This window comes from Amblyraja radiata, chromosome 1, assembly GCF_010909765.2.
Source record: "Amblyraja radiata isolate CabotCenter1 chromosome 1, sAmbRad1.1.pri, whole genome shotgun sequence".
Classification (NCBI taxonomy): Eukaryota; Metazoa; Chordata; class Chondrichthyes; order Rajiformes; family Rajidae; genus Amblyraja; species Amblyraja radiata.
The window spans coordinates 171,617,887-171,630,223 of record NC_045956.1 but is presented as its reverse complement, the minus strand read 5'-3'; positions in this window follow the sequence as shown (position 1 = coordinate 171,630,223).

Here is a 12,337-nt window from a genome sequence, read left to right as displayed (position 1 = left end):
ACTAATACATTGTATCTGACAAAGTTTCTAGATGGAAGTTAACAGAGACGAATTATGTAACATGTGCCTAGATATTCAAGAAACCCAGACAAGGCTCAACACTTAATCCAATCAACATCTAGCAAAGTAAAGCTTTGCAACATTATTTACAATGTGTATGTCTGGTTTGCAGTGACCCAATCAGTTCCATTAAATTTACACCTTATTGTAAGAAACTACAGATGTCCCATTCTTTCCGTGCCGCTCTTATCAAGGCTCCAGACAAACTGGCACCATTCAGCAGCTTGTCTCAGTTCTGAAAAAGGCACATTTAACGACCAAAATGGCCAAGCACAGCCTTTACTCAATTTTAATGGCCCGACAGCTCAAATTTGACCAGGATTAACAGTATCACTCACTGATATACTGGTAAGCGATGCTGCTCCCTTTCTTTCTCTTGATGAATATAGAGTGCAGGGTGAGGAAATGCTGAGAGGTTTAGTTTAGTTTGGTTTAGAGAAGCAGCATGGAAACAGGTCCTTCGGCCCACCGAGCCCAGCTGATCATCAATCACATGTTCACGCTAGTTCAATGTTCTCCCACTTTCGTGTCTATTCCTCACACACTAGGGACTATTTTACCTAAGCCAATTAACTTACAAACCCGCATGTCTTTGAGATGTGGGAGAAAACCGGGTCACCTGGAGGAAACCCTCATGGTCACAGGGAGAAAGTGCAATCTCCACAAGGACAGCACCCGAGGACAGGATTTAACCCTTGTCTTTGGCGCTGAGATGCAGCGGCTCTACCCGCTGCACCACTGTGCCGCCCTTACATTGGTATGGATGGATTACACTTTATACAAAGTATGCATCAGCTGGGACTTTAATTCTTGGACTACAGGAGGTTGAGGGATGATCTTTGAGAGGTGTATGAAATCATGAGGGAAATAGATGGGGTTAATGCACAAAGTCCTTTTCGCAGCGTGGAGGGATCAAGGGCTAGAGGACACGAGAGGGGAAAGATTTAATAGGAACATGAAGGGCAACTTTTTCATACAGAGGGTGGTGGTTTATTCAACAAGCTGTGAAAGGAAGTAGTTGTGGCAGGTCCAATAATAATATTTCAAAGACATTTGAACCGGTACATGGATTGGAAAGGTTTAGAGAGATATGGAGCACAGTTGAAAAATAGTTATGTTACTGGATTGGTAGTTCAAATCTATGTGACAAAACCTGTGGAGCCGAATTAAATTAATTAATTTTAAAAATGTGGAATAAATAATCCAGTTAAAAAAAAGGTTGAATTGTTTTTGGATGTCCTTAAGGGCATTCTTTTTTTTGTCCTTACCCAAGCAGTAAGGTTGACTCTGCCCTTTGGCATTATTTAATGCAGCGTTCTGCCTGCATGGGTAATAAATGGTTTGTTGCTGGCAAAACCCACATCTTATGAAAGAAATAAAAAAATATCAAGGGGCAACTTTTTCATGCAGACAGTGGTGGTATATTCAACAAGCTGTGAAAGAAAGGAGTTGTGGCAGGTACAATAATAATATTTAAAAGACATCCGGACAGGTACATGGATTTGAAAGGTTTAGACAGATATGGACCAAACGTGGGAAGATTGGATTAGTTAAAATGAACATATTTGTTGTCACAAACAAGCTGTGCCAAAGGAGTCGCTTCCGTCTATCCCGGGAAGCCGCGACACGTAGACCGAGGACTGAAGACCAGTGGGCCCGACTTGCCTGCTGAAGACCTGCACCGTGACGGGAAACCTTCCGTTAGACCCTACTTACCCGCCGCGGATGGTGGAACCGCGACCCGCCTACCTCGGATCTCGGACCCACGGGAACACACCTGGAGGGCCGGTGGGAGCGAGTGCACGGCCTCGATGGTTGGAGGCCCTACAGCAGCCTGGGGTTTGACTGGTCCGGGCGCCGCTCTCAGAGCACGTGGATCGGACGCGGCCTAGAGCGGTGGAGCAGCGGCGGAAGGACATCACGCTACGTTACGTCCGGCCAGGCCGACCCTGCAACACCATGGGGACAACAGACCTTCATTGTCAGACCAAGATCCTGCACTTACAACAACTGGGACTTGATATGGTGCCAAACTGCAGATGCTGTATACTGTATTGTTACCTGTACTGAACTGTACACAAAAATGAATTTCTCTGTACCTCGGTACACATGACACATAAAGTGTGACTCTGTCTCTGTGACTTTATGGAAGATGAAGGGAGTATATAGTTTAGTTTGTCAAGAAAATGTCAGGGATGGAAAACTGAATTGCCCTTAAGCACCAGCCTGTGTTCACTGGAAAAAGCTGCAAGTATATTTAATAGAAGCTCTGAAATTATGACGATTTTTGATGGAACAAGATTAGTATCATTGATTAGGGATAGTCAGCATGGTTTTGTATGTGGGAGATTGTGTCTCACAAATCTGATCGATTTTTTTGATGACGTGACCAAAAAGGTCGATGAGGGCAGAGTTGAAGATGTTACGTACATGGACTTCAGTAAGGCATTCGACAAGGTTAATCATAGTTGGCTGCTCTGGAAGGTTAGATTGCATGGGATCCAAGGAGAGATAGCTGAATGGATAGCAAATTGGCTCCATGGAAGGATACAGTGTGCTTCTTGGACTGGAGGCCTGTGACTAGTGGTGCGCCTCAGGGTTCAGTGCTGGGCCTGTTACTGTTTGTCATCTACATCAATGATTTGGACGAGAACATACAGGGCAAGGTTAGCAAGTTTGCTGATGATACAAAAGTGAGTGGATTTGAAGATAGTGAAGATGGTTGTGAAAGATTGCAGCAGGATCTGGATCATTTGGTCAGGTGGGCGGAGGAATGGTTGATGAAATTTAATACAGAGAAGTGTGAGGTGTTGCATTTAGGGACGTCTAACAAGGGCAGAACCTGCACGGTAAATGCAGTAGACCTCTGAGTAATGTTGTAGATAGGATTGCCAACTTTCCCGTATTAGTCAGGACATCCTGTATTTTGGCCTAAATTGGTTTGTCCCATACGGAACCGCCCTTGTCCCATATTTGACTGCTACTACTCGGGTTGAGGGGGCTGTCGGGTAGGAGCGCTGCGTCCGGCCCCGCCCCACCCTTCCCAACATAGTGCAACCCATGGATTGCAGCAGCAGCGCCTTGCCCGTGGCCCCAGCTGTCTGACCTTAGGAACTTCGCTTACTGCCGACACCACCACCCCTCATTATCATGGACGATCATCGGTTCATGAGTTGGATGGGGTGCTGGACATTGTGCATGACGTCGCTCGCAAAGTCTGCCACCCGGGCTAAAACTCCTCAGCTGGCCCGCCGGCAGGGCTTTGTGTGCAGTCCAGCACCCGGGCCAACTCATAATTCACCCAACCGTGGCCGAGTCGGTCAACGAATTGCCATTGGGAATTTGTCCCTTATTTTGACCTTTTGTCCCTTATATGAGAGTGAGAAAGTTGGCAACACTAGTTGTAGAGCAGAGGGATCTAGGAGCGCAGGTGCATGGTTCCTTGAAGGTCAAGTCGCAGGTTGATAAGGTGGTCAAAAACGCTTTTGACACATTGGCCTCCATCACTCAGGGTACTGAGTATAGAAGTTGGGAGGTCATGTTGCAGTTGTATAAGACGTTGGTGAGACCACATTTAGAATATTGTGTTCAGTTCTGGGCATCGTGTGATAGTAAAGACATTATCAAGCTTGACAGAGTTCAGAAAAGATTTACGAGGATGTTGCCAGAGCTAGAGAGTGTGAGCTATAGGGAGAGGTTGAGTAGGCTAGATCTCTATTCCCTGGAGCGCAGGAGGATGAGGGGTGATCTTATGGAAGTATACAAAATCATGAGAGGAATAGATCGGATAGATGCACAGTCTCTTGCCCAGAGTAGGGGAATCGAGAACTAGCGGACATAGGATCAAAGTGAAGGAGAAAATATTTAATAGGAATCCAAGGGGTAACTATTTCACACAAAGGGTGGTGGGTGTATTGAACAAGCTGCCAGAGGAGGTAGTTGAGGCTGGAGCTATCCCATCATTTAAGGAACAGAAAGGCACCTGGATAGGACAGGTTTGGAGGGATAGAGACCAAGCGCAGGCAGGTAGATGAGACATTGTTGGCCGGTGTGGGCAAGTTGGACCGAAGGGCCTGTTTCCACACTGTATAACTCTACGACTCTATGACTCAATGACTCTATTTCCCATCATTGGGGAATCAGTAATTGAAGGTCACAGATTCTAAGAATGTGAAGAAGGAAATTGGAAGATATTTTAACTTACAGCGTCCGTAGAGGATAACAAAATGGAGATAAATTTTTGTTAATTAGAAAAAAAACAAAAGAAAATGTGGAGTGATGGGTATTGAGAAGGAATTTATTTCTATTCTGCTTTGACATTGAGTCAGAGCAGGTGCAGTCTAAGTGATTTTAATCTACAAACCAGGCAGAAGGCAGTAGAATGGGGTTAAGAGGGAAAGATAGATCAGCCATGATTGAATGGCGGAGTAGATTTATTGGGCCGAATGGTCTAATTCTGCTCCTATCACATGAACTTATGAACCTCCACTGAGAGAAACTGGTATAATATCATGTCCAATATTGCAGTCTGCCAACTTCAATGGAAAGTATAATCCAACACTATCTAGTGGCGACTTTACATTTGATTTTGTCCATTTCCACAGAGGCAGTTTGGGTATCCGTTGGGAAAGTAATGCAATTTTAACTTAATGGTTGTATGTGCTGTTTGTTTCCAGAATTCTATGGTACAAATCGATGGTAAAATGGAACAAAAGATTAATGATGCTAGAAATGAAAGGTGGTGTCGTGGTAGAGACCCAGGTTTGATCGTGACCATGGGTGTTTGTCTGTATGGAGTTTGTACATTCTCCCCGTGACCTGCAAGGGTTTTCTTCGAGATCTTCGGTTTCCTCCCACACTCCAAAGACGTACAGGTTTGTAGGTTAAATGGCTCGGTATAAATGTAAAATTGTCCCTGGTATGTGTAGAGCAGTGTTAATGGTTAATGTGAAGAAGGAAATTGGTCAGTGTTAATGGTTCGTTGGTCAGTGTGGACTTGGTGGGTCGAAGGGCCTGATACTGCGCAGATACCTTTCTAAACTAAACTAAACTAAAAACAAAAACTTGGAGACCATATACAAAGAGCAGCAGGAGCTCACTATCTCTCAAATAACCTACTCACCAGCCCCATCAAGCACCATCTAAACTAAACTAAACTAAACTAAACTAAACTAAACACTATAAATATTCAACAGGTCACATGGCATTTGAGGCGAGAGATTCAATTTGATGACCTACCATCCAAGCTCCTACTGAGTAACTTTCCTGACCCACTGAGTACTCTATAATTATTTCTCAGCTTTATGTCAGATTTAAAAACTCTGCAGATTTTGGCTTTTCAAATGATAATACCAGAACCAAATTTTGCACCTAACCTTTGAGTCAGTTGCTTCTGTTTTGAATGGCATCCGGTTGAATAATTGGATTGTGACTTTGGAAGACTATGCTGCCTTCAGGCTTGCTGCTCTGTGAGAATGTGGGGCACCATTCAACTTTAGGCATGTCGTACAATTCTACTTTTCTCGCACAGCAAGGCACAGCATGGCAATCCCTTAGTTCACCTCTTATGATTTGTCTCAGTCCTGACCTCTGAAGAGCCGAGATGTAAGAAAAAAGAAATTGCGGATGGTGGTTTACTACGGAAAGACACAAAATGCAGGAGTTACTCAGTGGGCCAGGCATGTTTCAGTGGTCAATGGGTCAATTGTTTCTTTATTGTCACGTGTACCAGATACAATTAAATACATTTTATGCATATCCATCCATGTTCTCCATGGATGCTGTCTGACCTGCTGAGTTACTCCAGCACTTTGTGTCTCTCCTCTGAAGAGCCTATCTTTCTGAAGCAGCCTTTTTTCCCCAGGAAGATCTGGCAGTAGGAATTGGTCAAAACTGCACTTGATGATGTTTAGTTTTAGCTTAGTTTGGAGATACAGCACGGAAACAGGCCCTTGGGCCCACCAAGTCTGCACCGACCAACGATCCCCACACATTAACACTAGGGTCAATTTGCCATTCATGCCAAGCCATGAACCTACAAACCTGTACAGCTTTGAAGTGTGGGAGGAAACTGAAGATCTCGGAGAAAACCCACGCAGGTCACGGCGGGAACGTACAAACCTTGAAAAGACAAGCACCCGTAGTCAGGATCAAACCCCGGTCTCCAGCACTGTTAGGCAGCAACTCAATGCCACCGTGCAGCCTCAGATGTTCTGATTACAATTGACAAAGAACACCGTGTACTGTCATTGGTTAAATCTGCATTTGACTGCATGTGATGGGTAAAAATCAGTGTTGTTTGATCACATTGGACTCTTAAAGAGGGCAAAGGGAGTATCAGTTGGAATTTGATCTTGATTCCACTATGAAAAGGGCGGCACGGTGGTGCAGCGGTAGAGCTACTGCCTTTTAGCGCCAGAGACCCGGGTTTGATCCTGATCGTGGGTGCTTGTGTGTACGAGGTTTGTACATTCTCCCCATGACCTGTGTGAGTTTTCTCCAACATCGGTTTCTCCCCACACTCCAAAAACGTACAGGTTTGTAGATTAATTGGCTTGGTTATGAATGTAAAATTGTCCCTAGTGTGTGTAGGGTAGTGTTCATGTGCAGAGATCGCTGGTCGGTGCGGACTCGGTGGGCCGAAGGGCCTGTTTCCACTCTGTATCTCTAAACTAAACTATTCTAAACTAAAAGGCAGAAGATTCCAAGCAAGTGTCTTGACTGACAGCTTGTCAAAGTGTATTGGGTTCCCTGTCAGTTGTTCTCAGATTCTTCCCTGAGAATGTCAGGCCCGTGATGGTCTGACAATTACTCAGGATTGATTTCAGACCTTAAAGTTGTTTCCATGGTGATATAGAAACAAATGTATAATGTCTGCGCCAGTGCCACCTCATACATGAGGAACAAAGTTGAAACACAAATCAAAAGTCTCACAGATTTACTAGTAAGGATAGAAACAAAGTCCTGGAGTAACTTAGCGGGTCAGGCAACATCTCTGGGGAAAAAGGACAGGTGAAGTTTCGTGTCGGGACACTTCTTCAGACAGAAATTGGGGGTTGGGATGGGGTCTGGAGTGAAGAATCAGAGGCGAGAAAAGACCAGGACAAAACGGGCCGGACAGATGACCACAGACAGCATGGTTCCTTGCTCACAAAATTGTCAGGTAGGGAAGGTGTGATCTAAAAAAGGATATGTTTGTTGTAAACTGAGCAACTGTTGAACGTTGATGGTGGAGGAAAGGGGGCAAGTGGAGGGAGGGTGGAGGGGAATGCAAGTAAGGAAGTATCATTCTGTGCTCATTGCTGGCTCAGCTCCTTATGGAGATCTTTTAAAAACAGCATTCCATTGGGAAAAGAGTCTGACTGACAGTTTTTAAGATTCTAGGCATTTCATGCATGCTATACTTACTAATGTCACAAAATTAGTTCACCCACTGCTGGTATGTTAAATATTTCCTATGCGTAATGCTAATATCCATTTGAATCCTCTTTTAAAAAAATGCAGTTAAGTGCACTTAGCACCCATAAAATAAGGGGATTAATAAAGTTTAATCTAATCTAATAATGCATGATGCTTGAAAGGCAAGTTTACAGGCAAAGCAAGTCATTTGTGAAGCTAATTGAATGTTACTGATGAATGCTTGGGAATTGAATAGAGAAGTAGGGAAGTTGACTATCTTCCTGATTAAATATTGTCTTTGTATTCTTCGTTGTCAGCTTTCCCGAGCTAACAATCGTTCTACATTTTCCTTGAGCATCGTCCTCTTTGATGTCACATTTTCACACTTTATCCTTCAGTAAACTCCGTGTCTCCCTCTCTCCGACTCTCAGTCTGAAGAAGGGTCTCAACCCAAAACGTCACCCATTCCTTCTGTCCTGAGATGCGCATGTCCTGCTGAGTTACTTCAGCATTTTGTGTCTATCTTTAGAGAAGTTATGCTTCCTTTATGTAATCCATTGTTAAATCCACACCTGAGGTGCAGTGTACAATATTAGTTTCCTTATTTCAGGAAGAATGTTAAAGTTTTTGAACCAGTTCAGAGAAGATTTAATAGAAATATATGTAGAAGGTGGTAAGGGGTGGTGATGCGTAGATGTGACTGGTGGTGGGATCACCTTGAACGTGCCAAGAACAGTGATGGAAATGGGTTTTAGGAACCAGGGTTACGCTAAGTTCCGCGAGGCTGAGGTTGGGAAGGAAGGGGGGGGGGGGGGGTTTTTTTTAATGTGAGGTCATTCCTATGTAAAGGTACAAGAATGCATAACTTGTTTATTGTGTATTTGTAATAAGTTTATTGTGTATTATAGGCTTCTGTATAGCTGATTTCTTGTTCTCTCTACCTCTCCTATGCGTCCAATCCGAGTCTAGCTCTACTCCTCTCTCTTCCGATCTCAGACTCTGCTCGTCCATAGGAAGTCGATAGATTCTCATATCTAAGAGCCAATAGATAGAAATCTTCGCTCTCGATCTCTCTCTCCTCGCTCGATCTCTCGCTCTATCTCTCTCTCTCTATCTCTCTCTATCTCTCTCCTCTATCTACTCTATTCTCTCTCTCTCTCTTCTCTTCTCTCTCTCTCCCTCTCCCCCCCCCCCCCCCGCCTGGAGCATCGTCTGCTTGTTGATTGATGGGAGAAGAACGATTGTTGATTGGACGGGAATTTTAAGGGAAGCTGGTCGGTGATTGGACGGAATTTTAAGGGAAGTGGTCTGTGATGGACGGAATTTTAAGGGAAGCTGGTCGGTGATTGGACACAACCCCTTAGAGACAGTGTTATTGGCAGCCAAATAATCGGGCACAAAACTTGACAATAGGAAAACAATAAATCGGAATTCTGATTAAATCGGAAGAATGTCATGCCTGATCGCAGCAAAGATACTAGTATCTGCTCTAGTATCCTTGATCTGCAGTTCCTTCCTATTGAAGAAGAACCCTGGCCCAAAACATCTCCTAATCCATTCCCTCACAGATGCCCCTAGCCCGCTGAGTTCCTCCAGTACTCTGTGTTTTTTATTAATTCTGAAATGAAGATAGATATAAAGCTAGAGTAACGCCAGGACAGGCAGCGAGTCTGGAGCGAACTGTCAACTAATTCTCAATCCATGCAGGAAGACACAAAGTGTGAGAGTAGCTCAGCACATCAGGCAGCATCTCTGAACGTAGGTAGGTAACGATTCAGGTCAAGACCATTTTTCCATGTATGTACAGTACCCTTAATTCCATATGCTTCTTGTTGAGCAAAGCCCTTGAAAGACTTCTGAATAACAAAAGACATCACATCACAGGTTCCCTCTTATCTAATTTCACTGGTAACACCTCAGAGAACTTCTGTTTAATTAGTCATACATAATCTATATTACTAAAAGTCTGTTCTTGACCGGTTTTGGCCAGCTATGCTACGATTTCCGAGAGAACACCGCCACCTACGGCCGTCATTTTTGGCCACCTCGCTCAGAGCCCCCCTCCACCGCATGTGTGCCGAGGATTTTTCCCGTCGATTAAAAATGACAGAGATATTAATGTTTTTTACAAAATTCCCCATTCTCTCTGCTGCCCCCGCTGGCGGCAGGGGGGAGGGACTATAAAACCAGGAAGTGGTGTGCCTCACTCACTCTTCAAGATGGAGGAAGGCAGACGGTCACGTTTCTCTGAGCTGTGAATAACACTGAACACATGTATACTCAAATGTAAGTGCCCTTAGTGGTTCTAAAATGCTTGCAGAATGTGTCTATTGGTTCTAAAGCTTGCAAAAAAAATGTCTATTGGTTCTAAAGCTTTCAAAAAATGTCTATTGGTTCTAAAGCTTGCAAAAAGTATCTATTGGTTCTAAAGCTTGCAAAAAAAGGTCTATTGGTTCTAAAGATTGCAAAAAAGTGTCTATTGGTTCTAAAGCTTGCAAAAAAGTGTCTATTGGTTATAAAGCTTGCAAAAAAAGTGTTTATTGGTTCTAAAGCTTGCAATAAAGTGTTTATTGGTTCTAAAGCTTGCAAAAAGTGTCTCTATTGGTTCTAAAGCTTGCAAAAAGTGTCTCTATTGGTTCTAAAGCTTACAAAAAATGTCTCTATTGGTTCTAAAGCTTGCAAAAAAATGTCTCTATTGGTTCTAAGCTTGCAAAAATATGTCTATTGGTTGTAAAGCTTGCAAAAATATGTCTATTGGTTCTAAAGCTGGCAAAATATGTCTCTATTGGTTCTAAGCTTGCAAAAATATGTCTATAGGTTCTAAAGCTGGCAAAAATATGTCTATTGGTTCTAAAGCTGGCAAAAAAATGTCTATTGGTTCTAAAGCTGGCAAAAAAAGTCTATTGGTTCTAAAGCTGGCAAAAAAAGTCTATTGGTTCTAAAGCTGGCAAAAAAATGTCTATTGGTTCTAAAGCTGGCAAAAAAATGTCTATTGGTTCCAAAGCTGGCAAAAAAAATGTCTATTGGTTCTAAAGCTGGCAAAAAAATGTCTATTGGTTCTAAAGCTGGCAAAAAAATGTCTTGGTTCTAAAGCTTGCAAAAAAATGTCGATTGGTTCTAAAGCTTGCAAACAAAATGTCTATTGGTTCTAAAGCTTGCAAACAAAATGTCTATTGGTTCTAAAGCTTGCAAACAAAATGTCTATTGGTTCTAAAGCTTGCAAACAAAAGGTCTATTGGTTCTAAAGCTTGCAAAAAAATGTCTATTGGTTCTAAAGCTTGCAAAAAAATGTCTATTGGTTCTAAAGCTTGCAAAAAAATGTCTATTGGTTCTAAAGCTTGCAAAAAGTGTCTCTATTGTTTCTAAAGCTTGCAAAAAAATGACTATTGGTTCTAAAGCTTGCAAAAAAATGACTATTGGTTCTAAAGCTTGCAAAAATGTCTATTGGTTCTAAAATGCTTGCAAAAAAATGTCTATTGGTTCTAAAGCTTGCAAAAAATGTCTATTGGTTCTAAAGCTTGCAAAAAATATCTATTGGTTCTAAAATGCTTGCAAAAAATGTGTATTGGTTCTAAAGCTTGCAAAAAAATGTCTATTGGTTCTAAAGCTTGCTAAAAATATCTATTGGTTCTAAAGCTTGCAAAAAATGACCATTGGTTCTAAAGCTTGCAAAAAAAATGACTATTGGTTCTAAAGCTTGCAAAAAAAAATGATTATTGGTTCTAAAGCTTGCAAAAAAATTGACTATTGGTTCTAAAGCTTGCAAAAAAAATGTCTATTGGTTCTAAAGCTTGCAAAAAAAATGTCTATTGGTTCTAAAATGGTTCATAGTAGCGTTCCAGATGGTGGCTTGGGTGCAATGGCTTGAAGTTAAAATGCATTACTTACCGCAAATGGGGGCGTGGGTGCATTGGCTTAAAGTTGAAAGGCACTACTTACTGCAAATTGTGGCTTGAAGTTGAAAGGCACTACTTACTGCAAGTGGTGGCTTGGGAGCTTTGGTTTGAAGTTGAAAGGCACTGCTTACTGTAAATGGTGGTTTGGGTGCTTTGGCTTGAAGTTGAAAGGCACTACTTACTGCAAATGGTGGCATGAGGTTGACAGGCACTACTTACTGCAAATGGTGGCTTGTGTGCATTGGCTTGAAGTTGAAATGCACTACTTACTGCAAATGGTGGCTTGGGAGCTTTGAAGTTGAAAGACACTACTTCCTGCAAATGATGGCTTGGGTGTGGCTTGGGTGTGGCTTGAAGTTGAAAGCCACTACTTACTGCAAATGGTGGCTTGGATGCAATGGCTTGAAGTTGAAAGGCATTACTTACTGCAAATGGTGGCATGAAGTTGAAAGGCACTACTTACTGCAAATGGTGGCTTAGGAGCTTTGAAGTTGAAAGGCACTACTTCCTGCAAATTATGGCTTGGGTGTGGCTTGGGTGTGGCTTGAAGTTGAAAGACACCACTTACTGCAAATGGTGGCATGAATTTGAAAGCCACTACTTAATGCAAATGGTGGCGTGGGTGCATTGGCTTGAAGTTGAAAGGCACCACTTACTGCAAATGGTGGCATGAAGTTGAAATGCATTACTTACTGCAAATGGTGGCTTGGGTGCTTTGGCTTGAAGTTAAAAGGCACTACTGTAAATGCACTTACTTCCTGTTTGCACTCTATATTGATTTTAGATAAAACGCTACCACATACGGCTGTGATTTTGGCCATCTTACTCAGTCCCCCTTTTCTATTAATGTGGGATTAACAAGTCAAACATACACTTTAAAAAAATAGGAATTACATTTGCTGCCCTCCAATATGCAGGAAACTATCCAGAACCCATAGGATTTCATATAATGATGATCAATGCATCCATACTCTGTGAGAGAG